The sequence below is a fragment of the Rattus norvegicus genome, chromosome 2 (assembly GCF_021556685.1).
Source record: "Rattus norvegicus strain SHRSP/BbbUtx chromosome 2, alternate assembly SHRSP_T2T, whole genome shotgun sequence".
Classification (NCBI taxonomy): domain Eukaryota; kingdom Metazoa; phylum Chordata; class Mammalia; order Rodentia; family Muridae; genus Rattus; species Rattus norvegicus.
Window position 1 is genome coordinate 85,899,422 of NC_141535.1, and position 24,723 is coordinate 85,924,144.

The following is a 24,723-nucleotide window of genomic DNA, read 5'->3' on the forward strand; positions in this document are numbered from 1 at the left end:
TGGGGGAATACCCTTATAGAAGAGGGGGAGAGGGTAGAATAGGGGGTTTATGTACAGGAAACTGGGAAAGAGGATAACATTTGAATGTAAATAAAAAATATCCAATTAAAAAATGTATGCATTAGTAAACTTCCATTTTACCTTTAAACTAGCCTTCCAAATCCCTTTCTTTTAAACCCTTGGAATGGAAAGCAATGAGAAACAATGACAGGGCATCTCAGGGAGCAGCTAGTTGATCTCTATCCAGTTATAAATTGTAATGTTCAATTGATTGCAAACAGATTTTTATTTGAGTACCATTTAAAATTATAATCAGTCCGATTCATTCTCAATACCAATTTAGTTTCAAATATCCCATCGGTTACTTTGATAGACACTGATATAGAGGCTTCTGGGGAGCAGTGGTGCGAATCCTTCCTAAACTGGGAGCAATTTAAAATATTCTCATTAATCTCTATACAGTCATTTCTTGCTCTGTACTAGAAATGCTCAAACAATTATTATTCATGAAAACAGCACTTCTGTTATGAAACCAATGGGCTTTATAAAGCAGGACCCCTTGATGACAGTTTTGATTGTAAGAAATTTAAAAAATCATTTGCTCATAGAAGCCAATATGAAAGTAACCAACTCAATGCATCAAGGTGCACTTTTCTTAGACCAATGATTCCCTCTTATGCTTAGAATTTAATGTCCTGTAAAGTTTGTTCCTATGGATTCCTGAGATATACTGAGGCTTTACCACCTGACTCTTCTCCCACTATTATCATTCTGGGTGAAGCAGTCGGATTCTTACTGCTGTCAAGATGGCCTGCTTTTCGATGTCCACAAGAATGCCTTAGGTCACTGGTTATTTCGCAGGATATACTGTCTTTTTTACTTATTTCTCCCCTTGTTTCTCAAATGAATAAGGAAAGTATTAATGAGGGTCTTGGATATCACATAGGTAAGGTGTATATATGCAGTGGAGTCAAAAGTGAATAAAACCACCTCTCTGGTCCCAGCCCACATCTCCCTGCTCCCAAACCCAGTGGGAGAGAAAGCGCATAGCTCAGACAGGTGGGCACTCCTGAGACTGCAGGGCAGGAGAGACCACCAATACTGCCCACCCTTGCCCACATCCCTGGCACAAGAGAAAACTGTATAGGGCCTCTGGGAACAGGAAGATAGGGGCACTGTAGATGCAGGTCCCCTGCAGTCCAGACACCACCTGGATCTGAAGGAACCCGGTAAAATAGCTCCCTGCACCCAAATCCTGTAGGAGGGAGAGATAAACCTTCAGAGGGGCAGACACGCCCGGGAAGCCAGAAGGGACTACATTCTGCCCACATTTCTGACTCTAGAGGAAAAACGGTACAGTGCCATCTGGGACCACTGTGCACAGGGAACTGAGAAAAGGTGGGGCAGGCCATTCTGGTTGCTGCCCTCACAGAGAGCTGAAACGCAGCCCCTGAGGAGCAACTTCAGGCCTGAGACCAGAGGTAAGAACAATTTTTCTGCTCCAAGTGACCTGCCTGGTGGACTCAGGACACATGCACACAGGAACAGCTGAAGACCAGTAAACAGGAAAGAATACATGCCTGAAAGCAGAATACACTGTTCCCATAACTGGCTGAAAGAAAACAGGAAAACAGGTCTACAGCACTCCTGACACACAGGCCTATAGGACAGTCTAGCCAATGTCAGAAATAACAGAACAAAGTAACACCAGAGACAACCTGATGGTAAGAGGCAAGCACAGGAACCATAGCAAGAGAAACCAAGACCACATTGCATCATCAGAGCCCAATTCTCCCACCAAAGCAAACAATGAATATCCAAACACACCAGAAAAGCAAGATCTAGATTTTAAATCACATTGGATCATGGTGAAGGAGGACTTCAAGAAAGACATAAAGAACTCCCTTAGAGACTCAGAAAAACATGAATAGACAAGTAGAAGCCTATAGAGAGGAATCACAAAAATCCTTGAAAGAATTACAGGAAACACAATCAAACAGGTGAAGGAATTAAAAATGGAAATAGAAGCAATAAAAAAACCAGAAAGGGAGACAACCCTGGATATTGAAAAACAAAGGAAGAGACAAGGAGCCATAGATACAAGCATCACCAACAGAATACAAGAGATAGAAGAGAGAATCTCAGGAGCAAAAGATTCCATAGAAATTATTGACACCTAACATAAAGAAAGAGATGCCCATAAACATACAAGAAGCCTACAGAACTCCAAATAGATTGGACCAGAAAAGAAATATCATACAGACCCTAAGAGAACACAAATGACAGCCCAGGTTACTGTATCCTGCAAAACTCTCAAGTAACATAGGTGGACAAACCAAGACATTCCATGACAAAACCAAATATACACAATATCTTTCTACAAATCCAGCACTACAAAGGATAAAAAATGGTAAAGCCCAACATAAGGAGGCAAGCTACACCCTAGAAAAAGCAAGAAACTAATTGTCTTGGCAAGAAAATAAAGAGAAGAAAAGCACACAAACATAACCTCACATCCAAATATGAATATAACAGGAAGCATTAATCACTATTCCTTTTTTTTTTTTTTTTTTACTTGAGTATTTCTTATATACATTTCGGGTGTTATTCCCTTTCCCGGTTTCCGGGCAAACATCCCCCTCCCCCCTCCCCTTCCTTATGGGTGTTCCCCTCCCAACCCTCCCCCCATTGCCGCCCTCCCCCCATAGACTAGTTCACTGGGGGTTCAGTCTTAGCAGGACCCAGGGCTTCCCCTTCCACTGGTGCTCTTACTAGGATATTCATTGCTACCTATGGGGTCAGAGTCCAGGGTCAGTCCATGTATAGTCTTTAGGTAGTGGCTTAGTCCCTGGAAGCTCTGGTTGCTTGGCATTGTTGTACTTTTGGGGTCTCGAGCCCCTTCAAGCTCTTCCAGTTCTTTCTCTGATTCCTTCAATAGGGGACCTATTCTCAGTTCAGTGGTTTGCTGCTGGCATTCGCCTCTATATTTGCTGTATTCTGGCTGTGTCTCTCAGGAGCGATCTACATCCGGCTCCTGTCGGTCTGCACTTCTTTGCTTCATCCATCTTGTCTAATTGGGTGGCTGTATATGTATGGGCCACATGTGGGGCAGGCTCTGAATGGGTGTTCCTTCAGTCTCTGTTTTAATCTTTGCCTCTCCCTTCCCTGCCAAGGGTATTCTTTTTCCTCATTTAAAGAAGGAGTGAAGCATTCACATTTTGATCATCCGTTTTGAGTTTCGTTTGTTCTAGGGATCTAGGGTAATTCAAGCATTTGGGCTAATAGCCACTTATCAATGAGTGCATACCATGTATGTCTTTCTGTAATTGGGTTACCTCACTCAGGATGATATTTTCCAGTTCCAACCATTTGCCTACGAATTTCATAAACTCGTTGTTTTTGATAGCTGAGTAATATTCCATTGTGTAGATGTACCACATTTTCTGTATCCATTCCTCTGTTGAAGGGCATCTGGGTTCTTTCCATTTTCTGGCTATTATAAATAAGGCTGCGATGAACATAGTGGAGCACGTGTCTCTTTTATATGTTGAGGCATCTTTTGGGTATATGCCCAAGAGAGGTATAGCTGGATCCTCAGGCAGTTCAATGTCCAATTTTCTGAGGAACCTCCAGACTGATTTCCAGAATGGTTTTACCAGTCTGCAATCCCACCAACAATGGAGGAGTGTTCCTCTTTCTCCACATCCTCGCCAGCATCTGCTGTCACCTGAGTTTTTGATCTTAGCCAATCGCACTGGTGTGAGGTGAAATCTCAGGATTGTTTTGATTTGCATTTCCCTTATGACTAAAGATGTTGAACATTTCTTTAGGTGTTTCTCAGCCATTCGGCATTCCTCAGCTGTGAATTCTTTGTTTAGCTCTGAACCCCATTTTTTAATAGGGTTATTTGTTTCCCTGCGGTCTAACTTCTTGAGTTCTTTGTATATTTTGGAAATAAGGCCTCTATCTGTTGTAGGATTGGTAAAGATCTTTTCCCAATCTGTTGGTTGCCGTTTTGTCCTAAACACAGTGTCCTTTGCCTTACAGAAGCTTTGCAGTTTTATGAGATCCCATTTGTCGATTCTTGATCTTAGAGCATAAGCCATTGGTGTTTTGTTCAGGAAATTTTTTCCAGTGCCCATGTGTTCCAGATGCTTCCCTAGTTTTTCTTCTATTAGTTTGAGTGTGTCTGGTTTGATGTGGAGGTCCTTGATCCACTTGGACTTAAGCTTTGTACAGGGTGATAAGGATGGATCGATCTGCATTCTTCTACATGTTGCCCTCCAGTTGAACCAGCACCATTTGCTGAAAATGCTATCTTTTTTCCATTGGATGGTTTTGGCTCCTTTGTCAAAAATCAAGTGACCATAGGTGTGTGGGTTCATTTCTGGGTCTTCAATTCTATTCCATTGGTCTATCTGTCTGTCTCTGTACCAATACCATGCAGTTTTTATCACTATTGCTCTGTAATACTGCTTGAGTTCAGGGATAGTGATTCCCCCTGAAGTCCTTTTATTGTTGAGGATAGCTTTAGCTATCCTGGGTTTTTTGTTATTCCAGATGAATTTGCAAATTGTTCTGTCTAACTCTTTGAAGAATTGGATTGGTATTTTGATGGGGATTGCATTGAATCTGTAGATTGCTTTTGGTAAAATGGCCATTTTTACCATATTAATCCTGCCAATCCATGAGCATGGGAGATCTTTCCATCTTCTGAGGTCTTCTTCAATTTCTTTCCTCAGTGTCTTGAAGTTCCTAATGTACAGATCTTTTACTTGCTTGGTTAAAGTCACACCGAGGTACTTTATATTATTTGGGTCTATTATGAAGGGTGTCGTTTCTCTAATTTCTTTCTCGGCTTGTTTCTCTTTTGTATAGAGGAAGGCAACTGATTTATTTGAGTTAATTTTATACCCAGCCACTTTGCTGAAGTTGTTTATCAGCTTTAGTAGTTCTCTGGTGGAACTTTTGGGATCACTTAAATATACTATCATGTCATCTGCAAATAGTGATATTTTGACCTCTTCTTTTCCGATCTGTATCCCTTTGATCTCCTTTTGTTGTCTGATTGCTCTGGCTAGAACTTCAAGAACTATATTGAATAAGTAGAGAGAGAGTGGGCAGCCTTGTCTAGTCCCTGATTTTAGTGGGATTGCTTCAAGTTTCTCTCCATTTAGTTTAATGTTAGCAACTGGTTTGCTGTATATGGCTTTTACTATGTTTAGGTATGGGCCTTGAATTCCTATTCTTTCCAGGACTTTTATCATGAAGGGGTGTTGAATTTTGTCAAATGGTTTCTCAGCATCTAATGAAATGATCATGTGCTTCTGTTCTTTCAGTTTGTTTATATAATGGATCACGTTGATGGTTTTCCGTATATTAAACCATCCCTGCATGCCTGGGATGAAGCCTACTTGATCATGGTGGATGATTGTTTTGATGTGCTCTTGAATTCGGTTTGCCAGAATTTTATTGAGTATTTTTGCGTCGATATTCATAAGGGAAATTGGTCTGAAGTTCTCTTTCTTTGTTGTGTCTTTGTGTGGTTTAGGTATAAGAGTAATTGTGGCTTCATAGAAGGAATTCGGTAGGGCTCCATCTGTTTCAATTTTGTGGAATAGTTTGGATAATATTGGTATGAGGTCTTCTATGAAGGTTTGATAGAATTCTGCACTAAACCCGTCTGGACCTGGGCTCTTTTTGGTTGGGAGACCTTTAATGACTGCTTCTATTTCCTTAGGAGTTATGGGGTTGTTTAACTGGTTTATCTGTTCCTGATTTAACTTCGATACCTGGTATCTGTCTAGGAAATTGTCCATTTCCTGAAGATTTTCAAATTTTGTTGAATATAGGTTTTTATAGTAAGATCTGATGATTTTTTGAATTTCCTCCGAATCTGTAGTTATGTCTCCCTTTTCATTTCTGATTTTGTTAATTTGGACACACTCTCTGTGTCCTCTCGTTAGTCTGGCTAAGGGTTTATCTATCTTGTTGATTTTCTCAAAGAACCAACTTTTGGTTCTGTTGATTCTTTCTATGGTCCTTTTTGTTTCTACTTGGTTGATTTCAGCTCTGAGTTTGATTATTTCCTGCCTTCTACTCCTCCTGGGTGTATTTGCTTCTTTTTGTTCTAGAGCTTTTAGGTGTGCTGTCAAGCTGCTGACATATGCTCTTTCCTGTTTCTTTCTGCAGGCACTCAGCGCTATGAGTTTTCCTCTTAGCACAGCTTTCATTGTGTCCCATAAATTTGAGTATGTTGTATCTTCATTTTCATTAAATTCTAAAAAGTTTTTAATTTCTTTCTTTATTTCTTCCTTGACCAGGTTATCATTGAGTAGAGCATTGTTCAATTTCCACGTATATGTGGGCATTCTTCCCTTATTGTTATTGAAGACCAGTTTTAGGCCGTGGTGGTCCGATAGCACGCATGGGATTATTTCTATCTTTCTGTACCTGTTGAGGCCCATTTTTTGACCAATTATATGGTCAATTTTGGAGAAAGTACCATGAGGAGCTGAGAAGAAGGTATATCCTTTTGCTTTAGGATAGAATGTTCTATAAATATCCGTTAAGTCCATTTGGCTCATGACTTCTCTTAGTCTGTCTACATCACTGTTTAATTTCTGTTTCCATGATCTGTCCATTGATGAGAGTGGGGTGTTGAAATCTCCCACTATTATTGTGTGAGGTGCAATGTGTGTTTTGAGCTTTAGTAAGGTTTCTTTTACATATGTAGGTGCCCTTGTATTTGGGGCATAGATATTTAGGATTGAGAGTTCATCTTGGTTGATTTTTCCTTTGATGAATATGAAGTGTCCTTCCTTATCTTTTTTGATGACTTTTAGTTGGAAATTGATTTTATTTGATATTAGAATGGCTACTCCAGCTTGCTTCTTCTGACCATTTGCTTGGAAAGTTGTTTTCCAGCCTTTCACTCTGAGATAGTGTCTGTCTTTGTCTCTGAGGTGTGTTTCCTGTAGGCAGCAGAATGCAGGGTCCTCGTTGCGTATCCAGTTTGTTAATCTATGTCTTTTTATTGGGGAGTTGAGGCCATTGATATTGAGAGATATTAAGGAATAGTGATTATTGCTTCCCGTTATATTCATATTTGATGTGAGGTTATGTTTGTGTGCTTTCATTCTCTTTGTTTTGTTGCCAAGACGATTAGTTTCTTGCTTCTTCTAGGGTATAGCTTGCCTCCTTATGTTGGGCTTTACCATTTATTATCCTTTGTAGTGCTGGATTTGTAGAAAGATATTGTGTAAATTTGGTTTTGTCATGGAATATCTTGGTTTCTCCATCGATGTTAATTGAGAGTTTTGCTGGATACAGTAATCTGGGCTGGCATTTGTGTTCTCTTAGGGTCTGTATAACATCAGTCCAGGATCTTCTGGCCTTCATAGTTTCTGGCGAGAAGTCTGGTGTGATTCTGATAGGTCTCCCTTTATATGTTACTTGACCTTTTTCCCTTACTGCTTTTAATATTCTTTCTTTATTTTGTGCGTTTGGTGTTTTGACAATTATGTGACGGGAGGTGTTTCTTTTCTGGTCCAATCTATTTGGAGTTCTGTAGGCTTCCTGTATGTCTATGGGTATCTCTTTTTTTAGGTTAGGGAAGTTTTCTTCTATGATTTTGTTGAAGATATTTACTGGTCCTTTGAGCTCTGAGTCTTCACTCTCTTCTATACCTATTATCCTTAGGTTTGATCTTCTCATTGAGTCCTGGATTTCCTGTATGTTTTGGACCAGTAGCTTTTTCCGCTTTACATTATCTTTGACAGTTGAGTCAATGATTTCTATGGAATCTTCTGCTCCCGAGATTCTCTCTTCCATCTCTTGTATTCTGTTGGTGAAGCTTGTATCTACAGCTCCTTGTCTCTTCTTTTGATTTTCTATATCCAGGGTTGTTTCCATGTGTTCTTTCTTGATTGCTTCTATTTCCATTTTTAATTCCTTCAACTGTTTGATTGTGTTTTCCTGGAATTCTTTCAGGGATTTTTGCGATTCCTCTCTGTAGGCTTTTACTTGTTTATTAATGTTTTCCTGTGCTTCCCTAAGTGTGTTCAGGTCTTTCCTGAAGTCCTCCAGCATCATGATCAAATATGATTTTGAAACTAGATCTTGCTTTTCTGGTGTGTTTGGATATTCCATGTTTGTTTTGGTGGGAGAATTGGGCTCCGATGATGGCATGTAGTCTTGGTTTCTGTTGCTTGGGTTCCTGCGCTTGCCTCTCGCCATCAGATTATCTCTAGTGTTACTTTGTTCTGCTATTTCTGACAGTGGCTAGACTGTCCTATAAGCCTGTGTGTCAGGAGTGCTGTAGACCTGTTTTCCTCTCTTTCAGTCAGTTATGGGGACAGAGTGTTCTGCTTTCGGGCGTGTAGTTTTTCCTCTCTACAGGTCTTCAGCTGTTCCTGTGGGCCTGTGTCTTGAGTTCACCAGGCAGCTTTCTTGCAGCAGAAAATTTGGTCTTACCTGTGATCCCGAGGCTCAAGTTCGCTCGTGGGGTGCTGCCCAGGGGCTCTCTGCAGAGGCAGCAACCAGGAAGACCTGTGCCGCCCCTTCCGGGAGCTTCAGTGCACCAGGGTTCCAGATGGTCTTTGGCTTTTTCCTCTGGCGTCCGAGATGTGTGTGCAGGGAGCAGTCTCTTCTGGTTTCCCAGGCCTGTCTGCCTCTCTGAAGGTTTAGCTCTCCCTCCCACGGGATTTGGGTGCAGAGAACTGTTTATCCGGTCTGTTTCCTTCAGGGTCCGGCGGTGTCTGTGGCAGGGGTCCTGCCACTCCTGGGCCCTCCCCCACGGGAGCCCAGAGGCCTTATACAGTTTCCTCTTGGGCCAGGGATGTGGGCAGGGGTGAGCAGTGTTGGTGGTCTCTTCCGCTCTGCAGCCTCAGGAGTGCCCACCTGACCAGGCGGTTGGGTCTCTCTCTCACCGGGTCTGGGAGCAGAGAGCTGCTGCGGGCCGGGATCCGCGGGTGTGGGACTTCCGGTAAACACAGAACGTGCCCGGTTCTAGAGAAATTCTGCTTCCGTGTGTCCCAAGCTCACCAGGCAGCTTTCTTGCAGCAGAAAATTTGGTCTTACCTGTGATCCCGAGGCTCAAGTTCGCTCGTGGGGTGCTGCCCAGGGGCTCTCTGCAGCGGCAGCAACCAGGAAGACCTGTGCCGCCCCTTCCGGGAGCTTCAGTCCACTATTCCTTAATAGTCACAACACCTATGGTCTCAACTCCCCAATAAAAAGTTTAGATTAACAAAATGGATATGCAATGAGGACCCTGCATTCTGCTGCCTACAGGAAACACACCTCAGAGACAAAGACAGACACTACTTTCAGAGTGAAAGGCTGGAAAACAACTTTCCAAGAAAATGGTCTGAAGAAGCAAGCTGGAGTAGCCATTCTAATATCAAATAAAATCGATTTTCAACTAAAAGTCATCAAAAAAGATAATGAAGGACACTTCATATTCATAAAAGGAAAAATCCACCAAGATGAACTCTCAATCCTAAATATCTATGCTCCAAATACAAGGGCACCTACATACACACACACACACACACACACACACACACACACACACACACACATACACACACAAAAAAACCTTACTAAAGCTCAAAACACTTATTGCACCTCACACAATAATAGTAGGAGTAGGTACTTTCTCCAAAATTGACCATAAAATTGGTCATAAAACAGGACTCAACAGATACAGAAAGATAGAAATAATCCCATGTGTCCTATCATACCACCACGGCCTAGAGCTGGTCATCAATAACAATAAGGGACAAACACCCACATATACATGGAAGTTGAACAATACTCTTCTCAATGATAACCTGGTCAACGAAGAAATAAAGAAAGAAATTAAAGACTTCTTAGAATTTAATGAAAATGAAGGTACAACATACCCAAATTATGGGACACAATGAAAGCTGTGCTAAGAGGAAAACTCATAGCGCTGAGTGCCTGCAGAAAGAAACAGGAAAGAGCATATGTCAGCAGCTTGACAGCACACCTAAGAGCTCTACAACAAAAAGACACAAATACATCCAGGAGGAGTAGAAGGCAGGAAGTAATCAAACTCACAGCGGAAATCAACCAAGTAGAAACAAAAAGGACCATAGAAAGAATCAACGAAATCAAAAGTTGGTTCTTTCAGAAAATCAACAAGATAGATAAACCCTTAGTCAGACTAATGAGAGGACACAGAGAGTGTGTACAAATTAACAAAATTAGAAATGAAAAGGGAGACATAACTACAGAATCAGAGGAAATTCAAAGAATCATCAGATCCTACTACAAAATCCTGTATTCAACAAAACTTGAAAATCTGCAGGAAATGGACAATTTCCTAGACAGATACCAGGTACCAAAGTTAAATCAGGAACAGATAAACCATTTAAACAACCCCGGAACTCCTAACGAAATAGAAGCAGTCATTTAAGGTCTCCCAACCAAAAAGAGCCCAGGTCCAGATGGGTTTAGTGCAGAATTCTATCAAACCTTCATAGAAGACCTCATACCAATATTATCCAAACTATTCTACAAAATTGAAACAGATGGAGTACTACCAAATTCCTTCTATGAAGCCACAATTACTCTTATACCTAAACCACACAAAGACACAACAAAGAAAGAGAACTTCAGACCAATTTCCCTTATGAATATCGACGCAAAAATACTCAATAAAATTCTGGCAAACGGAATCTAAGAGCACATCAAAACAATCATCCTCCATGATCAAGTAGGCTTCATCCCAGGAATGCAGGGATGGTTCAATATATGGAAAACCATTAACGTGATCCATTATATAAACAAACTGAAAGAACAAAACCACAGGATCATTTCATTAGATGCTGAGAAACCGTTTGACAAAATTCAACACCCCTTCATGATAAAAGTCCTGGAAAGAATAGGAATTCAAGGCCCATACCTAAACATAGTAAAAGCCATATACAGCAAACCAGTTGCTAACATTAAACTAAATGGAGAGAAACTTGAAGCAATCCCACTAAAATCAGGGACTAGACAAGGCTGCCCACTCTCTTCCTATTTATTCAATATAGTTCTTGAAGTTCTAGCCAGAGCAATCAGACAACAAAAGGAGATCAAGGGGATACAGATAGGAAAAGAAGAAGTCAAAATATCACTATTTGCAGATGATCTGATAGTATATTTAAGTGATCCCAAAAGTTCCCCCAGAGAACTGCTAAAGCTGATAAACAACTTCAGCAAAGCGGCTGGGTATAAATTTAACTCAAATAAATCAGTAGCCTTCCTCTACACAAAGGAGAAACAAGCCGAGAAAGAAATTAGGGAAACGACACCCTTTATAATAGTCCCAAATAACATAAAATACCTCAGTGTGACTTTTACCAAGGAAGTAAAAGATCTGTACAATAAGAACTTCAAACCTCTGAAGAAGAAAATTGAAGAAGACCTCAGAAGATGGAAAGATCTCCCATTCCCATGTATTGGAAGGATCAATATAGTAAAAATGGCCATTTTACCAAAAGCAAACTACAGATTCAATGCAATCCCCATCAAAATACCAATCCAATTCTTCAGAGAGTTAGACAGAACATTTGCAAATTGATCTGGAACAAAAAACCCAGGATAGCTAAAACTATCCTCGACAATAAAAGGTCTTTTGGGGGAATCACTATCCCTGATCTCAAGCAGTATTACAGAGCAATAGTGATTAAAAACTGCATGGTATTGGTACAGAGACAGTCAGATAGACCAGTGGAATAGAATTGAAGACCCAGAAATGAACCCACACACCTGTGGTCACATGATTTTTGACAAAGGAGCCAAAACCATCCAATGGAAAAAAGATAGCATTTTCAGCAAATGGTGCTGGTTCAACTGGAGGTCATCATGTAGAAGAATGCAAATCCATCCATTCTTATCACCTTATACAAAGCTCAAGTCCAAGTGGATCAAGAACCTCCACATCAAACCAGATACAGTCAGACTAATAGAAAAAAAAGTGGGGAAGAATTTTGAGCACATGGGCACTGCAGAAAACTTCCTCAACAAAACAGCCATGGCTTATGCTCTAAGATCAAGAATCCACAAATGGGATCTCATAAAACTGCAAAGCTTCTGTAAGGCAAAGGACACTGTTGTTAGGAAAAACGACAACCAACAGATTGGGAAAAGATCTTTACCAATCCTACAACTGATAGAGGGCTTATATCCAAAATATACAAAGAACTCACAAAGTAAGACTGCAGGGAGACAAATAACCCTATTAAAAATGTGGTTGAGAACTAAACAAAGAATTCACAGCTGAGGAATGCCATATGCCTGAGAAGTACCTAAAGAAATGTTCAACATCTTTAGTCATAAGGGAAATGCAAATCAAAACAGGACTGAGATTCTACCTCACACCAGTCAGAAGGGGTAAGATCAAACACTCCGGCGACAGCAGGTGCTCATGATTATTTGGAGAAAGACAAACACTCCTCCATTGTTTGTGGGATTGCAGACTGGTACAAACGTTCTGGAAATCAGTCTGGAGGTTCCTCAGAAAATTGGATATTGTACTACCTCAGGACCCATCTATACCTCTCTTGGGCATATACCCCAAAGATGCCCCAACATATAACAAAGATACGTGCTCCACTATGTTGATAGCAGCCTTATTTGTAATAGCCAGAAACTGGATAGAACCCAGATGCCCTTCAACAGAGGAATGGATACAGAAAATGTGGTACATCTACACAATGGAATATTACTCAGCTATCAAAAACAATGACTTTATGAAATTCATAGGCAAATGCAGGGAACTGGAAAATATCCTGAGTGAGCTAACCCAATCACAGAAAAACGTACATGGTATGCACTCATTGATAAGTGGCTATTAGCCCAAATGCTTGAATTACCCTAAATGCACAGAACACATGAAACTCAGGAAGGATGACCAAAATGCAAATGCTTCACTCCTTCTTTAAAAGGGGAACAAGAATATCCTTGGGAGGGAATTGGGAGGCAAAGTTTAGAACAGAGACTGAAGGAACACCCATTCAGAGCCTGCCCCACATGTGGCCTGAACATATACAGCCACCAAAATAGATAGGATGGATGAAGCAAAGACATTCAGGCTGACAGGAACCTGATCTAGATCTCTCCTGAGAGACACAGCCAGAATATGACAAATACATAGGCAAATGCCAGCAGCAAACCACTGAAATGAGAATGGGACCCCCTTTGAAGGAATCAGAGAAAGGACTGAAAGAGCTTGAAGGGGATTGAAACTCCATATAAACAACAATGCCAACCAACCAGAGCTTCCAGGGACTAAGCCACTATGCAAAAACTATACATGGATTGACCCTTGGTCCAAGTGTAGAGGTAGTAATGAATAGCCTAGTAAGAGCACCAGTGTAAGGGGAAGCCCTTGGTCCTGCCAAGACTGAACCCCCCGTGAATGTGATTGCTGGTAGGGTGGTAATGGTGGGATGATGGGGAGGGGAACACTCATATAGAAGGAGAAGGGGAGGGATGAGGAGGATGCTTGCTTGGAAACCAGGAAGAGTAATAACAATTGAAATGTAAATAAGAAATACCCAATTTAATAAAGATGGAGAAAAGAAAATATAGGGAACAAAACCGGGTTTGTGCCCTTCAGGAGGCCACAGACAACTAAAGCAGACAGCAGCATGTGGCTGTCAACATAACAAGCGATTGATGACACATGTGCCGTGGGAACTATGACCCACCTCAAACTCAGGAGACCAAACTATGGGTTCAAATCTTTGAAAGTAAATAGTTGCCCATGTGACCAGAAAAAAAATGATGAGACAGAAACACTCTCTCTCTCTCTCTCTCTCTCTCTCTCTCTCTCTCTCTCTCTCTCCTCTTTCTCTCTCTCCCCCTCCCCAAGGGAAATCTATCAGTGTGGAACATAGTGCCCACAAAAACACATATTCTCAGAGCTGTGTTGGCCACTAGCTTTTTAGAAAACAGTAGTAACCAAAATGCATCTGTAGCATCAGCCAACTTTCTGTGATGAAACTGCTTATGAATGACAAATTGCTACTGGTTTGTTAACTGTCAATACTGAAGAATTTAGACATTCTCTCCAGCACTGGCAATTAGTACTTGGTTGGTTCTGGTCAACCCTCTCCTATCACTACCCAAGGTCAACTACCTCAAAGTCAGAGATCTAAACTCTCACCTCCAGTTTGAGTATTTTTCCCCAAAGTTTTTTCTAGTGGTCAGGAGTTGACTACTTTACCATATCAGGATATCTAGCTGAGAATAGCGGAGTCTCCTGGAAACTGTTTGATGTGGTGACAGCAAAGGGTTCACAGTTGTGGCATTTGTTTCACAGAGAACAAAACCCTTTTCCCTGCTTTGATGAGTTCAATGATTGCTGCTTAAAACAATGAAGGGTAAGCTCATGCAAAAAAGATTATTAGATGTAGATTGAAAAAAAACACACAGAGATGGCAAAGGCCACCCTCTGTGACAACTTCCTCCACAGCAGGTAGGACAGGATGATGCAGTCAGAGAGAAAACCCATCCCAGAAAGCTGGCAGTACAACCATTAAGCAGCTTCCAAAACTTGTATTCAGAGAAGCCAGAGAGCCTGTTTAAGTAATTAATCCCTAAGAATATAATTACTCTAAATCTTATCCTGGAGAACAGGTACCGGCACTGATATTTGCATCTGCAAAGAAATCAATGCTAAGCCTGAAGCTTCTGAGATAATTAGAGACCAAAACGTAGTGCTGGTTTCAGACCTCAACCCCAGGTGTTCACTCTCTTACTGCAGAAGCAAACTGTAGATGAGATTTCTGTAAGGGGAGAAGGAAAAGATCGATCTTTAATCACAGTGGAGTTTGAGCTGTAACAGGGTTAAAATACTGTTGGGCAAAATATGTACAGAAGCAACTTTTCTGTGTGTTTTTCCTGGAGGAACTAAGGTGAGGCATCAAAGCTTTGATACTCCAACACCAAGGACAAGCTGGAGATGCACACTGGGAAAGAGAAATACAGTAAGTATGTGAACAATTCCAAACCATGCACAGGAAATTGCATAACTGACTGGCTTAAAACCAATACAAACTAGTAGCTCAACGATGGCAAAAGAGCTGAGTGTGCCCCTAGGAGTCATGTCAGTGGGACAGAGGCAAAGAAGTGATGCCATGTAATGGAAGGAAAAATGAAGCAAAGGAAGAGAAGAAAAGAAGATGGGTGACAGTTATAAACAGGACGGTTGAAGAAGTCAGGCAAGTGGCAGGAGCGGGTGAGAGAAATGTGGGCCCAGTTCTTCTAAACCAAGGAGAAAGGCACTTCCTGACCTCAGAGAGAAAATGGGTGCTAAGTAGATATTGAAGAAGATAGGAAAAAAGAGAAAAGAAAATATGGAAGATTGATAATAGATGAGTGGAAGACAGGTCTGTAGATGATAGATAGATGAGCACAATGGTGGTTGAGTTGGAAGAGCCTGAGTTTTGTCATTGTCAGTCCTGGGGAGACCTACTGGGGACCCAGGTATAAGTCACAGCTGGATTACAGAAGCATCTAAAAAACAGACTCGTTTCTTGGGGAAAGTGAGTCTTTGCTCCGTTAGTGTTTTTGCCCTTTTGAATGAAGCTGCTCTCATAACTCAAACACCACAAATTTAAATGGAAATCTCATATGAATGAATGAAGAGAGAAAGAGAGAAAGAGACACAGAGAGAAGGAGGGAAGGAAGGAGGGAGGGAGGGGAGAGAGGGGGGGAGAGAGGGAGAGAGGGAGAGAGAGAGAGAGAGAGAGAGAGAGAGAGAGAGAGATACACTGAGAGGGAGAGGGAGAGAGACGTAAACAAGGAAATACCATCTTCAGAGTAACATGGGACTAAAAACCTGGTATCACCAAAGCTGACATGTAACATAAATTATCAAGGTGCTCCCATATAGAACTCTAAGCATTAAAGTGCAGAAGCAACAGATAGCTTGGGACTTGGCAAATGTGAGAGAAGAAATTAAAGGAAGTTATGTCATATCACGGAAGAGGTGATGTATTTTCATTCATTTTGGCTGGAAGCCAAAATGTGACACTGTTACACAAAGCATATAACATATTACAGGAAATTATAGATTCTTAAAGTGGAATTTATAAATTTGAAATAAAAAAGTAAATAGAAATTAAATTCATGAATTTTCAGGGGGAGATGACAAAGAACTTTAATCAATATATAAACTTAATTCTGTATTAAAAACCTATGAAGATTGAAAAGGCTCATTAAAGTGATTAGGGGGGGCAGCTTCCGGGAGTTTTGAGGCTAGTGGTTACATTTTTCTTCCCTTTCTCAGTTTGAAATCTCCTGAATACAAATTCAGGAGCCTTCAAGTTTGAAATCGATGCTGCCCTTGTTTCCCCTCTTCTTATTCTTATATGCCCATCCCAACCTCCTTAATATTTCATGTAGAAAGAATTTTTCAAGTCACAGTCAAGACTCACTGTTCTCAAACAAGTGCCCCTTCTTAATAAGCCAAACACTGGGCAGAAGTTTCCATGTATGGAAAGACAAGAAGATATCCAAAGCAAGAACACAGAGTCTGATGCTGAGAAGCCGTCTTGTTCTTGGGGAGGAGTGTAAGAGGAGCTGAAGGAAGCTGTAGATATCCTGCTATCATTTTGCCTCTTAAGGGTAAATTGTTCATGCAGTTTCTTCTGCGATGTGTTTTCCTACCATGCCCTATGTCAAGTCATATTCAAGCTTACAATGCATTTAAAAATCTGACACTAACTGGCCCATGTGAATGATCCAAGCTGATTCCAAGAGAACACAGGCATCAGAGCGTATTGTGCCAAAAGCACCCTGGAATAGTCTCTGGAGGAAGCTGCACCCACGGTTCAGAAAGACCTGGATTGATGGAGGAGCTTACAGTACAGGATGCTGCATGTAGAGCACAGGTCACCCCATACCCTCTTGAGATTCTCAAGTATTGTTCTTAGAGCTACTGGTCCTGAGATGTCCAGACATCATTGCACCCGAGTCCTGCTCTGAGCCTCACTTCAAAGAATAGTCCTTATGCTTTCTATCAAGCATTACAGAAGTGATTTGACCACATCCTGAATTGTTTTTACAAGAAATCCAGAGCAAATAATTACATTTCCCACATGCCTGGTTATTCTGAACACATTTCAGACTACTTTTCTGTCTGATTCAGGTATCCTTGGTAGATTAGTATCCATGGAAACATGAAGTTTTACATCTGCAAATAGTCTCTTTAAGCAGCTAAAGTTAGCAAAGATTGTTGGAGCCTGTCTGATCCACTGGTCATAAATATTTGCAATTTGGTCATATTTGAAGAGTGTTTTGGATTTATGAAAATATGTGAACTAAATTGCTTTTGGACTAAAACCAAATGCTACAGATTTTATCTAAAATGGTAAGTGTAGAGAAAGAAAATTTAAAACTGGAACAGGAAATAAAAATATAGCCATGTGGGTTTTAAAATTAAAGTATAAGTTGTCCTGAAAATAACTAATCTATTGCTCTGTTTCTATAGCTCTATGTGAACACTGTCTTCTCTGCTGTACTCATCCAGCTTCTATACTGCGGGAGCTCAATAGAAAACTACTAGAGTAGTTTGATTGACTGTTATTGCTGTGGTCACTGGACCACAAGCATGCACCATAGGGTGCTGGTGTGTCTTTTGTTTCAGTGTGTTTTCAAGGTTCGTTTGTATTGTAGGGTGTGTTTGGACTGGTTTATTTTTGTTTTTCTTTGGAGTATATAGTCCACATTTTACTTGCTCCTTATCATCAATTTATGATAACCAATGAAGGAGAGTATTTTTATAACTATATTACTAAGATATAATATAATCTAGAGTTCATCTAAATACAGAATCACAAACTGGTAATTCTGTATAGTGTCATTTGTGTGTATGTTTTCAGGGATGACCACTTGATCACTTTGTCTTTAGATGCTTTGATTGTAAACATTTAAAACTGGAAATACATGAGGAAGGACAATTCTAACTTATCCCAAGTGACATATTTCTGTAAGTAATGGTAGAGTTGCCTCTGAAACCTGGCAAAAAATAACACCCCTCTTTAATATATTTTAAATTCATTACTAACAAAAATAAACTACTGAAGACAATGTTCAACTTATGCTGATGAAACTCACTTTGCATGAGGTCAAGTTACACGGGTATTTGTTTAAGTGGCAGAATTAGATTTTTTCATGTATTTGGTGAAGCTTTCTCCAGAATTTAGAAATCCTCAGGCATGCATTATGTTCACATTTGAAATTTACCATACAATGAGAATGCAATCATGGAGAGGAAAGAGGACTCACTTCTTATTTTCAATTCACAAAGGCAGGCCTGGGAACAGAACTAGGGAGTACCTTTCATACAGGAGAAGTGGTATTGACACAGGAAGCAAACTACCAGTAGGTTCCTGTGGAGAGTCCACTTAGCCCTCAGCAGGAGACAGGCCAATCCTGAACACTAGTGTGACTTAACCAAGGCCTACATCAGGCACTGGGCCTTGACCCTATCCTTCCCCACACATAGAAAAGCTTGCACACATGTAGGTGCTGTCCCTGTACCTGATTCAGAGCATCCATGGTGTCCACATCTGGATTCTACCTCCATCATTTTGCTAGGCAGTTCCAGACTACCCATTTCCCATTTATCCTAGGTAAACGGAATGTTCTGTCACTGCTTGAGGATTTATATGCATGACATGATCACATGATGGGCTACTCAATTATACACACTCCTGGCCTTGGAATTAAATTCAGAACCCAACTTTTCCTTCTTCTGAATGCTCACTCACTTGGGAAGAGGAAAACTATTTATGACCATGTAGTTTACATACTCATTGATAACCCGGTGTCCTTGTTCAGACAATGCTGTCTCTCTAGGGACAACCCTTCCTGGTTCCATCCTGGCAGGAGTTCAGGTCTACTGGTGAGAAAGATGGGATTTCCATCCCCTTCTGCTCTGCCTATTCCAGTGGGAGAATAGCCCTTTCTGACTTGCATTGCACTAACCTATAATGGTTTTACTCTTCTACATGCTCTGGGTGGTGAATGTGTTCTTTGATAGAAGATGTTTGTATAGGGTGAGAATAAGTGATCCACATTTTGTTTTCTTTAATTTTTCTAAGGAGAAGTTATGAAGAAACTTGGCAAAGGCTCTCTGAGCATCACCTGACCATGATACTGTCACCTGTCTACATAGTTTGTAGATTGGGGAACTAGGGAAAGGCATGAAAAGGAAAGAGACTACAAAGGAAGATAGAAGACCAATAGTCAAATTGCAAGTGAGTTAAAGAACACTTATAATGATTCATGTATCAGACAGCAAGAACCACTAATGAAAGGCAGGATGCAGATGATCTAAATGTGGAGATGGGGAGCACAGAAAAGACCAAGTTAAAAGATTTTCCAAAGCAAGGCCCAGTCATGCATGAAATCCAGTCCCCAATGATAGACATACTCACTCAACTGAGAATCCAGAGATAACTGGAGATGCTGGCTTCAGCCTTAAACAATGACCATAAGGGAAAGAACAGGGAACCTGGATGATGGGCCTTGCTGGACTTTTGTTGGTAATAGGCTGAAACATACCATGTTACAGACATGAACATCTTGTCTTTTACCTACTCTGAACATGTGCATCATAAATGTCCAATAGTTTACATCAAATGATTGTTTTTACACATGTACGTGTGGTGTGTGTATGTGTATGCATGTGTGTATGTGTGTGTGTGTGTTCACATATAGGTGGACAAATTTTTGTATACAGATCCACATGCATGAATGAGCACATGATTTAAAGGCCCATGATTGATATTGATATTAAGTGGTTTTCTGAATGTTTCTCTACCTTATATATTGAGGCAGGGACTCTCAATAAACCTGAAGCTTGCAGTTATGGCTAGTCTGGATAGCCAGATTGTTCTGGAAATTTGCTATCTCTGTCTTCCATGTACTAGAATTATAGGTTGCAACATCCACTTTACTTTTATATGGGTTCTGGGGATCTAAACTCTGGTCCTCTGACTTGCATACATGTGCTGAGCCATTTAGACTCTAAAATCAAAGTTCCTTATGTTTGGTTTGAATAGGCCTACATTCTTAGGGACTATTGAGCTTTTATCATAAACAGTGACAGCAAGAAACATATTGCAAATGCTCATGCTAATTGTAATTTCTTGCACATGAATTATTTCTGTGATGTAAGACAAATATATTTCACTCCTATGCTAGTCACCCAGAAGCCAAGAGAGTGGTCTGCTCAGCATGGGGCTGTGTAGTGCTCTGCTCATGGTGAACTGGTTTTGAATACCATGAGGTACTTAGAACTCTTCATGTCAACACAAGAAAAAAATTTGTAAAAGATAAAAGGGACAAAACAACCAAAGTCATTAAAAAATGTCTAGCATGCAAGCTCACTACAGTGATGGAATCTGACAGTTGAACTTTATAAAAAAAGAATGAGCTAACTTTACCTGGTGAAGTTATTGCTTGTAAAGGTTGATTCAGCTAAAAATCCTTTATCAAAATGGCAGTTGATAAGGTTGTAATATCAAAAATAAATTAAGAAATAATCTCTGTTCTTTAAAGGAAATGGCTGAACCAGAGTCTAAGCCCCCACATGTGATTATTTCTCATGAGGAAGTTCTAGGCCTCTCCTACCTTTTGCATTACAGCCCAAGGAAGCCACTTCTTGGTGGGGTAAGAGTTGCTGTCCACTTAAGGGCAGCTCAGACTCTAGTAGCCTCTCAAGGTATCAGAACAGGAGCTGAGAAAGAACAGCCAGTGACCATAGAACATATACACTTTTCTAGACAACACCTACAGTTTTCTCCACTCAATTAAAGGCATAAAAAGCACACAGGGCATTATTTCTATGCCTGAAAACATCATAGAAACTCTGTCCCATAGTCCAGTTCTGGGCACCTCTTCACAAGGCATAGATACTACAGCCACAGCAGTTAGAAGAACACAGCCTGCAGTAGGTTGAGGAGGAAAATGCTGAGTTTTGGATCTTTACTGTCGATTCTTCCAATGAGCACATACGTTTTGCTGGGTGCATGGCACACATTGATTACAGCACAATGAAAAATCAAGTCAGTACTAACCACGAAGTTTCCTCCCAGCTGATTAGCTCACATTGTACTTCTGTGTTCAAATCATCAACAGTTTTACAAAGCTGTGAACCCTGAACTGCAACACTGACCAGCATGACCAGATATGCACCTGGGTGCAACAGTAGCAGGAATGTTGTGGGGTTGATGAGCTGCTTTTTCTAGTGGCACTTTGAGTAACCTGAGTTACTTCTTCTCAGTGTATCACATCCTTACAGTGAGTTTTAAACAATTGTCTTGAAATTGTTGAAATGTCTTGAAACATAAATGTCATTCCCCTGACATTTTTCCCTCATTTAACTTAAAAATATAGACTCCATACTTTGCCTTTGGCTACTTTGTGGATTCTTATTTCTTCCGCCCTTCTCCATCCTTTTTCCAGACTTTCAAACCCCTAACACTAGATAAGATAGATAAATGGAAGAGATCTCTGAATAAAATCAGGGGTTGGAAAGTGGGCAACATTATTATTAGACTACTTACTGCCCATTAGGGGTGTCCAGTCCCTTGGGGCAAGTTTGATCTTTGCCATTACGATATCTAATATCTTCTTGTTTCTTCTTTGTGCACAACTACTTAGCAAATCACAAGCAACAGCCAACCAATGACCCACACTTCCTCTTGAGGTCCTAGCATTTATATGCCCTCTGAAATGTCCCACGAATTCCAAATATCATGCTATTGTAGAAACTGTCTGCAGCTGCAAAATCATGCCCATGCGAGAGCATGAGGCAAATTATAGTCAGCTGCTGTGTACAGTCTGAAGCAGCCCCCATATGCCATACCTGGAATTAAAACAAGATTATTCTTATACCATTTCTGTGTTTTTTAAATGTACCAAAATGCTCAAATTGTCACTATATCCCATTGTAAAATTATAACACATGGCTATAGCATTCTCCACTACAATGATTTGTTTAACCATTTATAAAAAATATATATATTAGAGCTAGAGAAGTGGTTCCAACATTAGGAGTTTTGACTGCTTTCCCAGAGGACCATATTTGATTCTCAGAGCCCACATCAAGGTTCATAACTATCCATAACTACAGTTCCAGAAGATCAGATGCCCTTTTCTGGCCTCCATGGACACCACGGATGCATGTGATATACAGATATACATGCAGGCACAATATCATCCACATAAAATAAAAATATGTACTTCCATAAAACTTGAATTTATAGACATTTCATCTGTCAATATTTTTAATTAATATTCACATGTATGCCATATTTTATTCATATTCTATCCTAGGAATTATTCTTCCACCACAATTTGTCTGCTCACTAGTGCCCACCAGGCTTCTGCTGTCTGCAATTGTGCTGTGCACAGGTTGTGTGTTATCTACTTTCTCTTCCTTTATTTCAAATGCTTAGGCACAAAGATGCCATTCTGAAAAGCTGCAGTGCTTATAATTTGGGGAAATGTGCCAGAGCCCTGACAGATGTGACAACATATATGACTAGTGTGGGATCTTAGAACATGTTAAGTGGATCCTAAGATCAGAAACTTGAATCGTTGAGTAATATTCTGTTCTTGACTGTCTAAATTCTCTATAGAAAATGCATAGATATAATTCACTTCATTCACTTTAAGAAGTACAGAATGCGATTTTAGGTTTAGTGAGAATAGCAAATACTTTCTTTACAATATGATAATCTAACTGAAAGGTGATGGCTTTGGTACAAAAATTTATGCCCTCTAGACTACGGTTCTCTCAGTACTCCTTACTGCAGTGTCTCTACAGTGAATTGGGTCTCATATGACAGGGGTCTTTTTTTTTCAATAGTAGCATATATCAGCTGTCAAAAAATAAGCTATTCCTTTAGCATGGAGAATAAGGATTTTAGACTGAACCCATCCAATTATCACCACAGTATGATCAAATCTCTCAAAGGAAAAAAATAACTAAATGATTTCTCTGCCTCAGTACCCTTGATGGATTTAAGAAACCACCTGCTCTAAATAAAATCCTGTGGCAACAGAGCAAATACTGCCTCATATTAAAGTGGAAGAGATAACCAAAACAGCTTTAGAATCTCCACTTAGGAAAGTTTAAGGAGATATATTACATATTCACAAAATCCCCAAATGATTGAAAAACCAAGAATCCAGGCTAAAAGATGATCTTTATAACTTATCGGTGCCCAGCAGTTATAACAGGTCCTTAAAAGAATTATTCCACAATTCTGGACAGTTAGAGTTTAGCACTTTCTTAGGTGAAATTCTCCACGTAAACCAATCTCTTATTTCCTTTTTGGATTAGTGGCATTTAGCATAGACTATAATTATCCTTTGTTTCCTGCTCTTTCCATTATAACTTACCTTAATATCACTTCTGAAAAACAATAATTAACATCTGCTCTGAAGATTTACTGAGAAGGAATTCATTGGATATCTGGGTTAGCAACATCAGATGACATTAGAATTTGTACAAGAAGGGCATTTCTCCAATCACTTCTAATTCCAAGTTAATGAAGAAAAAAACCCTTCAATTCCTGTGATGTAAAGTTCTGTTTATAAATGTTGAAGTATCTACTAATGATGCTCTGAGTTGGCCCAATGAAAAAATATGCTGGGAACATGTGCAGCCACAAGTACAATGACATATGTCCAGAAAAAAATACCATAATGAAAACCATTAGTTTATATACAACTTAAAGTAATAATAGATAATGAACCTTTCCATTATAACAGAGAAAAAAGAAAGTGGAAGAGGTGGACAACAATATGGTGGGAAAGAGGGAGATGGTAAGTTAGAAGGAAAGGAAGACAGACAGACATGGGTGGAGACAGAGAGACAGAGAGCATATCCACAATCCATTGCCCCATTAGGTTACTGTGGTCTGTAGGGTAAACACCATTAAAATACATTTTCAATACCTTTTGGATCGGATAAGAATATTGATTTTTGACTGGTTTATGATCATGTTTCAGCTATTTTTTTCTACATTAAGGTTTAGAAATGTCGGCTGCCGCTGCAGAGAGCCCATGGGCAGCACCCCACGAGCGAACTTGAGCCTCGGGACCACAGGTAAGACCAACTTTTCTGCTGCAAGAAAGCTGCCTGGTGAGCTCGGGACACACGGAGGCAGAATTCCTCTAGGACCGGACATGTCCTGTGTTTACTGGAAGTCCCACACCCGCGGATCCCAGCCTGCAGCAGCTCTCTGCTCCCAGACCCCATGAGAGAGAGACCCAACTGCATGGTCAGGTGGGCACTCCTGAGGCTGCAGAGCGGAAGAGACCACCAACACTGCCCACCCCTGCCCACATCCCTGGCCCAAGAGGAAACTGTATAAGGCCTCTGGGCTCCCGTGAGGGAGGGCCCAGGAGCGGCAGGACCTCTGCCTCTGAGACACCGCCGGAACCTGAAGGAAACAGAACGGATAAACAGTTCTCTGCACCGAAATCCCCTGGGAGGGAGAGCTAAACCCTCAGAGAGGCAGACACGCCTGGGAAACCAGAAGAGACTGCACTCTGCATACACATCTCGGACGCCAGAGGAAAACACCAAATGCCATCTGGAACCCTGGTGCACTGAAGCTCCCAGAAACGGTGGCACAGATCTTCCTGGTTGCTGCTGCCGCGGAGAGCTCTTGGGCAGCA